Here is a 9,936-nt window from a genome sequence, read left to right as displayed (position 1 = left end):
CATTCCCCTTCTCCTTGATCTTCTTCAACCTGGGGATAAACCCAGGGGTGCTTTATCACTGAGCTAAATCCCCAGCCATTTTAAAATTTTTTGTTTTGAGACATGGTCTCCATGATTTGCCCAGGCTGGCCATGAACTCCCAATTCTGCCTCAGCCTTCTGAGAAGCTGTGATGACATGTGGGCACCGCTGCACCCAGCTATGGTTCAGATTTTAAGTGTCCCCCAAAACCAATGTGCTTAAGGCTTGGTCTCCAACCTGTGGCCCATGCAGAGGTGGTAAGACCTTTAGGTGTTGGGGAGTAGTGGAAGGAAGTTAGCTCATTGGAGGTGCACCCTTGAAGGGGTATGGGGATCCTTGCCCCTTCCTCTTTCTCTTTTACTTCCTTGCTGCCATGGGGTGAGCAGCCTGTACCCCTATGAGCTGTGGCCATGACATACCAGCACAAGAGCCAAGTGACCATGGACTGAATCCTTCAAACCTATGAGCCAAAATAATCTTTTCCTTCTTTTATGTTGATTTTCTCAGGTATTTTGTCAAAATGACAGAAAACTGACTAACACATTTAATGCTTAGAAAATAGAGGTAAGGACACTCCATGGAGGAATCTGAGATTTGATCTTTGGACATGTGTAAGTGACCATATCATAAATGCCACCATCATAATTGACTCTGGGACTTCTGGAGCTGAGCGACCTCTCCCATAGAGCCAGCCTGGAAAATAGCATCCATCTGGGAGCCCGTGAATGGGAAGTGCTGGCCTGCTGTTAGGAGACACCAGGTCAGGGAGGGGAAAGGTGTATTTTACCATCTGAAAGGTCTCTATCGTTCCTTCATTCCACAAACACAGGTCCACTCTGAGTCAGGTTATGTGTTGGTGCTAACATTGCAAGCAGATCTAGTAATCTGCTCAGAGTCTGAGAGGAGGGGGGAGAGAGAAGTTCTTATATGAAAGAGATCATTCTTGTTTTTGTGTTATCAAAGATTGATTCATGTAAATGCAAACAAAGCCCCACATGAAACACAGACCATAAAAGAAATTATTCAGCATCTTGGAGAAACAGAAGACCAAAAAGAGGGCCCAAGGCAAAGACATTATTTAAATAGACATCCCACCGTCCACAAAACCAATCTACTTTCAATTCTCTGTTGCCTTGGTCCTGTTAGCAGCAAGTATGATGAGTTCCTTTCCTGTTGCTAGTTTCCCACTGCTTCACCATCCTGAATCTCTTCCCATAAATGGAGAAGAGATTGAGCTAAGTCTAGTCGTGCCAGGTAGAGCAGCAGCAGGGGTATCCTCAGGACTCCTCTTCTCCCAGGCAGGAAGGTCTTTCTCTAGGTGGATTTTGAGCCCACCCATAAAGCACCATCCCTCTCAAAAACCTTAAGTTTGAAAACCAGTTAGGAGATAGGCGGCGAGGCACTGTCGGCTGGTGGGCTAGTGGGATGAGAAAGAAGACCCCACCTTTGAGGAGGAAAATGAAGAAATTGGAGGAGGTGCAGAAGGTGGGCAGGGTAAAAGAAAGAGACTTTTTTCTAAAGAATTACGATGTATGATGTATGGGTTTGGGGATGACCAGAACCCTTACACTGAGTCAGTGGATATTCTTGAAGACCTTGTCATAGAGTTTATCACTGAAATGACTCACAAGGCAACGTCAATCGGAAGACAAGGTCGAGTACAAGTTGAAGATACGTCTTCTTGATTCAAAAGGACCCAAGGAATTTTGCTAGGGTTAAAGACTTGCTTACTATGAACGAAGAGTTGAAATGAGCTAGAAAAGCATTTGATGAAGCAAACTATGGATCTTGATCTTTTTGTACTTTATGAAATTTTGTTATCTTCTGTGGAAATCATATAAAATAATTGTGTATTTTCTACAGTAATGTTCTAATACCTAGGCATGTAAATGAAAGATGGAGAAACAAAGTTTTCAGCCTTTATTTTCATGCCTTTGATTTTAGATCGATACTTAAGCCTTCAATTGCCTGCCTTTACACAACCATACTTGAATTACTTACTGGGTTTTAATGACTACACGTACGTTAAAGTATCTTGAAAATTATGCAATTCCTTCTGACTTTTGACTATCTAAAGGATGAAGTAGTATTTATGTATTAGGTATATTTGTGCCAGTATAAGCTATACTATAGCTATTTAATATGTGAAATCTAAATGTCATTTTGACAGTGCCAGCTGAGACATAAGCCTTACATGTTCTGAATTTTTTAGACAACCGTGGTGTGAGAGGCTAGTAAAGATAGTGAACTGGTTTGTGTTTCTTTTAAGGAGATAATATTTGAAACTACAAGTTTTTCTAAGAATGTTTATGTGTCTTAAAAGATAATTTGTTTTAATATTCTTTTCTAAAGAGTGATTTTTTATTTTTTATTTTTTAGAAACTTAAAGTTTCACGTTGATGCTTCCATGTTGAAAGGCCTTTTTGATTTAAAACCTTTTGTGACTTATATTACTTTTTAAGTTTTAAAACTCATTTTTCCCAATCATCTATTTTCAGTAGCAGGAATGACAATATTTAATGAGTTAATGGCAGAATAACCTTTTGGGGTAGCGTTTTATTAACATATTTGTAAGTACTCATGGAAATGTGTAGTTGACTAAAACCATATGTAACTACAGAAAACACTGTTGTAGTTCAGAATATACAGGTTTTGTGTGTAGTTAGCTTATTGCATTAAATTATTTACCTTAGCTTAAAATAATGATTAAAATTGCATTTAAAGAGATCACTGAATGTTACTGTTTGTGAAACTGAACTTTTTGATTCCACTTATAAACTGTACCTATAAATCAGTACCTGGGAAAATTTTACTTTCTTAACCTATTGATACAAGGAATAAAGTTTGAAAAATTAAACAAACAAAAAAAAATACCTTAAGTTTGAGATGTGACATTTCAAAACTTTATTTGGTTCCCTTTCATTTTTTACAGGTGGACATTCTTTTTATTTGTTATTACATATGAGAAACATCAACATCTTTTCACTAGTTTGGGCCTCCTAAGTGTCCCTCTTTCCCTGCTAGGGGCTTTATGGGCATATCTTCTATCTCCATTATCTTGATTCATGATGCACATTTGCCTAAATATCCTCCAAGGAGTTACACAATAAAGAAGCTAGTCTTATCAAAAAAACCAAACAACCAAAAAATCAAAGGCCAAATGTTTTCCCTGATAAGCGGCGAATGATGATATATAATTGGGGTGAGGGTGTGGGGAGTGAGAGAAGAAAGGAGGAACTTTAGATTATATAGAAGGAAATGAGAGGGAGTGGGTATGAAAGATGGTGGAATGAGAAAGACATCATTACCCTATGTACACGTATGAGTACACGAATGGTATGAATCTACATCATGTACAATCACAGAAAATGATGTACCCCATTTGTGTACAATGAATCAAAATGCAGTCTGTAAAAATTTTAAAAATAAATATTTTTTTTAAAATGTGAAAAATAAAGTTTTTGAAATGCAAAAACCAAACAAACAAACAACCAGAGTTTTCCAAATGTATCTAAACACAGCAATAAATATTTAAAAATCAAACCACACCTATTAATTTCCTGCAACATTGTGTGCAGCATATATTGAAAATGGCTGTCCCAGGCATATTTTATTTTGGGGGTGAGGGACACAGCTTTTTCAAAAGAGAAACCAGCATACATCTTCTCAAATAAATCACTGCTTTCCTGTCAACTAATTCATTTCATGAGAACAATAAATTTGCAAGCCGTTTTGGAAGCTGATCCACATGAATGCTTCTTAGGATGCATACCCCTGTGATTCCATGCTAATAAGCATTAGTTGCCTTTTCTTTCTCTCCTTTTCCATGGTAACTCCTTTTCAGCACTTCAGAATCTGCGCACATTTTGATGGGCTTCTATGAGCAAAACACTACCTGCCAAATGAGTCTAAAAATGGACAAGACGGACGCATCACATTAAGGAACTTGTGTTCTCATTGTATAATACAGTTTTAAGAGCTAATTTTACTGTCTACTGAGTATTTAAACAACATACTTTGAAATTCAATTGCGGGGAGGATTCAAGGGAAAGGTGCTGGGAGAAGCAAACAATGGGAGAAAAAAAACATTTATTTTTTCAAAATCTGAGCTTAGCAGGTACTCCTACTCCCTGCCCCCTCCTTCCTCCTCTCAACCCAAGCACAAATACCTCTAGTTCTTTTACTCCCACAACAAGCTTTGAGCTTGGCAGGGAGTGCTTCAGTGAAATGCCACTTACTTGGAGTCCTGGATCTGAATCAGCCAACTGGACTGGGAAATTGCTAGAAGATTTCTGCCTGCACTGGAGAGGGAGAGTTAGGGAGGGTGGGAGACCCTGGTTAATTGCAACTCTGTTTCTCTAAAGAAGTAACATCTATTGAGAATGTGAACATTTCCTTTCCTTTCCTTTTTCCATCCTCCCTCTCTCCTGATCTTTCTCCTTTCCTTTCCTCCCCGCCTTCCTTCCCCCACTTTTTTTGTCTTCCTGTCATGAGATTAATACTGCTCCCCACGGGGCAGTTCCCTGCCCACCTGCTCCTCTGCCCTGGGTCTCTGTTTCTCACAAAGAGAGCAGGTTCTCTCTTGTGTTTCAGGGAAAGAAATCACCCTTCCCTTGTCTGCACATCATGGTTAGGAAGAAAACATAATAGGCAGTGTTTGTTCAGCACTAACTAGATGCCAGGCACTGTTCTAAGCACGTGTACATGTTTGCTTACTTCATCCTATTTTTATTTTACAGATGAGAAAACTGAGGCTTACCAGAGAAGCATTCCCAGATCACACACTAATGGTAGTGCCAAGATTTGAAGTCTGATAATGTTATTGTGTAGAAAGCTCCTACATGAGCCAATGTAAGAATGTTCAGAGGTGAAATGATTAGATTATGAGAGCTATAAACTGACTGGTGGATTAACCCAGTTGAATAGATTTAGTGGGTGGTCACTCTGGGCGGGTGGGGTGTGGCTGGAGGAAGTAGGTCACTGGTGGCAAGACTTAAGCAGAACTCTCTCTGCTTCCTGGTTGCTATGACCTGAGCTTTTCTCCTCTACCACTCCCTTCTGCTGTGATGTATTGCTTTTTAAAATATTTTTAGTTGTTGGTGGACCTTTATTTAATTAATTAATTTTTACTTATATGTGGTGCTGAGGATCAAACTCAGGGCATCACACATACCAAGCAAGTTCTTTCACACTGAGCCACAATCCCAGCCCCTCTAAATTGTTCCTATAGGGTATATTAGATACAATGACAAAAAGGTGACCAAAACAGATACTAAAATAACTGTTCTTTTGTTTTGTTTTGCTTTAGTATCAGAAATTGAACCCAGGGGCACTTAACCACTGAGCAACATCCCTAGCCCTTTTTTTCTTTTTTAATTTTGAGATAGGGTCTTGCTAAATTGCTTAGAGCCTCACTGAGTTACTAAGGCTGGCTTTGAACTTGCAATCCTCCTGCCTCAGCCTCTCAAGCTGCTAGGATCACAGGCACACACTAGAATGAATGTTCTTAACAACGTTAGTAAATTCATTTATTCATTCAATATGTGTCAAGCAATGTTCAAGTACTGGGAAATCAGGAAAAGAAAAGAATTAACTAATTCCTCATGGAGTTTGCATTTAATGAGGAAATAGGCAATGCACACAAAAAAGCATGTTAGATTGTTATGGAGCGCAACTTAAGAACAGACCAATCACCACTGAGAAGTCCAAATTCGAGAGTCTTTATTAAGTCGGCCAACTGACTGTCTCACACAATGCCCCAAAAAATGGCTATTGGGAGAACAGCCCTGACCATAGGGGTGTAGGGGTTCTTATGCCAAAAATCACATCAATCATAAGTGTCTGTTGCTATGATTCAAAATTACACATTAACATCATGAGATCATCAACAGAGGGGGAAGTAGGTTAAAATGACCCTTACCTAGATACAAACTAAAGAATGGTTACTAACATCCTTACAATTATGTTTACATGGTACATTGGTTAGGAGCAATAGAGATCAAAAGAGAGCAATTTTTTATTACATAGGAATTGTCATTTTATATTGTTAAACATATCACACCAAGTTACTGATGATGGGGACAGAGGCAGGGTGTTCCCATGGGAGAAACTTATTTCCTACATAACATGGAGTCTCAGAGCTAAATGGAGTTTGTGTAGTCATTTTCCTTAGAGTCTGGCCTATAACATTCTCATGGAGTCAGATCTGTCAGCTCATCACAAGATGGTCTGAAAAAAGTGAAAGCAGGATGAAGGGTTGGAGAATAATGGGGAAGGAACTGCTGCTCTCTGTAGAGTGACCAGGGGAGGCATCTGAGATGACCTGAAACTGGAATGGCCCTGCACACCTGCATGTTCACCGACACCCACAAGCTGGTGATTCTAAGTACTGTTCTTAGGACTCTGCATTTACATAGATAGCTGGACAGGTCTCTTTTGATCCAGCTATAGTTACAATACTCCAGTTCGCTTGGGAGACAAAGCCGACATTTTCCCACAGAAATATGTTGATGTCTTCAGAAATATGTTGGTGGGTGCATCTGCAGAGCTTTCTAGCAGAAAGCTGTCCTACCAAACACAACCGTTTTATTTGTCAGGTAAACCCTGCCCCTCGAATAACAATGACTAACAGTTGTTGAGCACTTACCATGTCAGGTATCAAACATGAATGTGCTTTAAATGTGTCATTTCATTTAGTGCTAAAAATCACTCAAAGAAGGAGATTGTCTTAGTTTTGACTGCCAAAACAAAATACCATAGACTGGGTGATTTAAATAGCAGCAATATATGTTCTCACAGATCTGGAGGCTAGAACTCAAAGATCAAGGTGCCAACATAGGTGGTTTCTGGCGAGGGCCTTCTTCCTAACTTGCAGATAGTTGCTTTGTTTGTTTATTTGTTTTTTGTCTTGGGGATTGAACCCAGGGGTACTCCGCCACAGAGCTATACCCCCATCCCTTTTTATTCACCCCCTAGTCTTTTTATTTATTTATTTGGTACCAGGGATTGAACTCAAGGGGGCTTAACCACTGAGCCACATTTCCAGTCTTTTTTATTTTTATTTTGAAACAGGGTCTCACTAGGTTGCTTAGGGCCTTGCTAAGTTGTTAAGGCTGGCTTTGAATCTGCAATCTTCCTGCCTCAGCCTCCTAAGCAACTGGGATCATAAGCATGTGCCACCATGCCAGGCCTTTTTATTTTTTATTTTAAGAAAGGATCTCACTAAACTGCTGAGGCTGGCCTCAAAATTGCCACAGCTTCCTGAGACCCTGAGATTACAGGTATCCTTTTTTTTTTTTTTTTTTTTTTTTTGGTGGGAAGGGGGTACTGGGTATTTAACGCAGGGGCATTTTACCACTGAGCCCCATTCCCATCCCTTTTAATTTATTTTTATTAGTTTTTAAATTTTGAATTTTTACAGAATTTCTTAGGGCCTCCTTAAGTGCTAAGGCTGGTCTTGACATTGAGATCTTCTTGGCTCAGCCTCCTGAGCTTTTGGGATTATAGGCATGTGCCACTTCTCCTTGGCAATATTTACCTTCTTGATGTGTTGTCATAGGAGAGAATGTATGTGTGGGGGGCAGGGAGCACCAGCTCTCTGGTATGTCTTCTTGTGAACTAATTGCCATCATGAGGACCTCATTTAACCCTCGTTATCTCCTAAAGGCCCCATCTCCAAATACAATCACATGGCAAGAGGGCATTCTACCCATGCTAGAGGTTATTATTACTCCCATGTTTTAGGTGAGAAAAAACAGACACAAAGAGATTAGTTAGATTGCCTTTCCAAGGTCACATGTGTGGAATCCACATGTCATTCTGACACCAGAGCCCAGTGAGTGGACCACTATCACTGTGCAATGTCACTTTTCTCCTTGAGAAAGGATGCTTTGATATTTATCTGGGAGGATTGCTAGGGAAGGCACTTTAAACTTGGCAGAGATGCATGTACCCTTTTTTGAAAGTTTTCAGAAAAGTTTATTTCTTCATCTTCTTTTTACAAATCATATCCTCCTTTCTCCTTAGGCACTAAATGAAAGTCAGATTCAGAAACTATTATACACTAAAGGTTTTCATTGAAGAACAAAACAATACAAATCATCTATCCAACCAACTCCCCTGGCTCTGATTTCATGAGCATCATGTACTCTGGTAACAATTTATCCTATTGAGTTTCTTACACAGGATGATGTGCTGACATTCAAATTTGAGTATTCTGGTCTATATTTTTCATTATTAATTGTTACCTGTCTTTCTAGTAGCTGTATCAGTCTGTTATGAGTTTGGTTAGCATGAGCCAGTCTCCAACTCTCCATCGCTGGGAGCAATGACAAAACAGTTTAAGGATCTCTAAAGCTGAAAAGTCCATATTGTCCCTTTGACCTTGCATTGGTATGTCCCTCCATCGCACTTGCCATCCCTCCAGTGAAGTTATGCACTCATTGGCTTCTTTTCCTTTATTATAGTCTGAATGATCATGTATTAGTGTGGGTTACTTCTGTGACTGGCTGACCTCACTGATTATATATAGATCTTCATTTCACTCAGCATTGAAACAATAAGCAGATACATGGCCTTTACATATCATAGTCAGCTATTACAACAGCTCCCATACCATTTTTCCTGGACAGAGGAGTTTGAATTTATTCCATAGATAACGAAAGGTTGTTGGATGATTCTGAAATTTATTTATTTGGTACCAGGGGTTTGAAAATCGGCTACATTTTGAGACAGGGTCTTGATAAGTTTCTTAGGGCCTTGCTAAGTTGCTGAAGCTAGCCTTGAACTTACAGTCCTCATGCTTCCACCTCCCAAGTGGCTGAGATTACATGTGCTCTCTACTCTACCTAGCTAGTTCTGAATTTTAAAGGGGTACAATCAGAATTGTGATCTGTCACATGCACAGAAAGTCTGAAAGTGGAGAGGCCTATAAGAACATTATTGTACTATTGCCTATCCAATCCATTTGCAGTATTCTAGTTCCAACCCAGATACGATTTGGGTCCATTTACTTCTCTCTGTCCCCATGGCCATCACTGTAATCCAAGCCATTGTCATTTCTGATCTCATTTCCTATAATAGCTTCCTAACTAGTCTCCCCACTTCATCTTTTTCTCCTACTAAAGCCAATTCTTTTTTTCCTTAATATTTTTTAGATGTTGATAGACCTTTATTTTATTAATTTATTTATCTGTGACGCTGAGAATTGAACCCCTCAACATTGCCTCACACATGCCAGGCAAGAGCTCTACCACTAAGCCACAACCCCAGTCCCAAGTCAATTCTTTATGTGGCAGCTAGGTAATTTTAACAATAACTTTATGGAATATAATTTGCCTACCATAAATTCACCCATTTGAAGTGCAAAATTAAGTAGGTTTTAGTATATTCACAAGATTGCAACTATCACCATCTAATTTTAGAACAGTTTCATTACCTTCACCAATAAAACCCATACCCATTAATAGTCACTTCCCATTCCTTCTTTCTCCTAGTTCCAATAACCAGTGATCTATATTCTGTCTTTTTGGGTTTATCTGTTCTGGACATCTCATATAAACGGAAACACACAATACATTACTTTTGGTGTGTCTTCTTATTCCTTTCATTTAGAATAGTGCTGCCAGGCACGGTGGTGCATGCTTGTAATCCCAGTGGCTCTAGAGGCTGAGGCAGGAGGATTTTGAGTTCAGAGCCTGCCTCAGCAAAAGTGAGGCACTAAGCAACTCAGTGAGACCCTATCTCTAAATAAAATACAAAATAGGGTTGGGGATATGGGTCAGTGGTTGAGTGCCCCTGAGACTTAAATCCCCAGTACCAAAAAAAAAAAAAAAAAAAAAAAAGAATAATGCTTTCAAGATCCACCTATGTTGTAGCATGTACCAACCCTTCATTCTTCTTATGGTCAAATATTTCA

At 39.4% G+C, this 9,936-nt stretch overlaps 1 pseudogene across 1 annotated transcript; it reads left to right on the top strand.

Moving 5' to 3' along the window:
- The first annotated feature begins 232 nt into the window (after positions 1-232).
- LOC306670402 (transcription initiation factor TFIID subunit 13-like) lies at positions 233-1,812 on the top strand (annotated as a pseudogene). Its single transcript has 2 exons — positions 233-277; positions 1,442-1,812. The product of its transcript is annotated as a transcription initiation factor TFIID subunit 13-like (transcript).
- The last annotated feature ends 8,124 nt before the right edge of the window (positions 1,813-9,936 follow it).

This window comes from Sciurus vulgaris (assembly GCF_902686455.1).
Source record: "Sciurus vulgaris genome assembly, chromosome: 10".
Classification (NCBI taxonomy): Eukaryota; Metazoa; Chordata; class Mammalia; order Rodentia; family Sciuridae; genus Sciurus; species Sciurus vulgaris.
The sequence above is the reverse complement of the archived record's forward strand: the minus strand, read 5'-3'. Positions and strand labels throughout refer to the sequence as shown.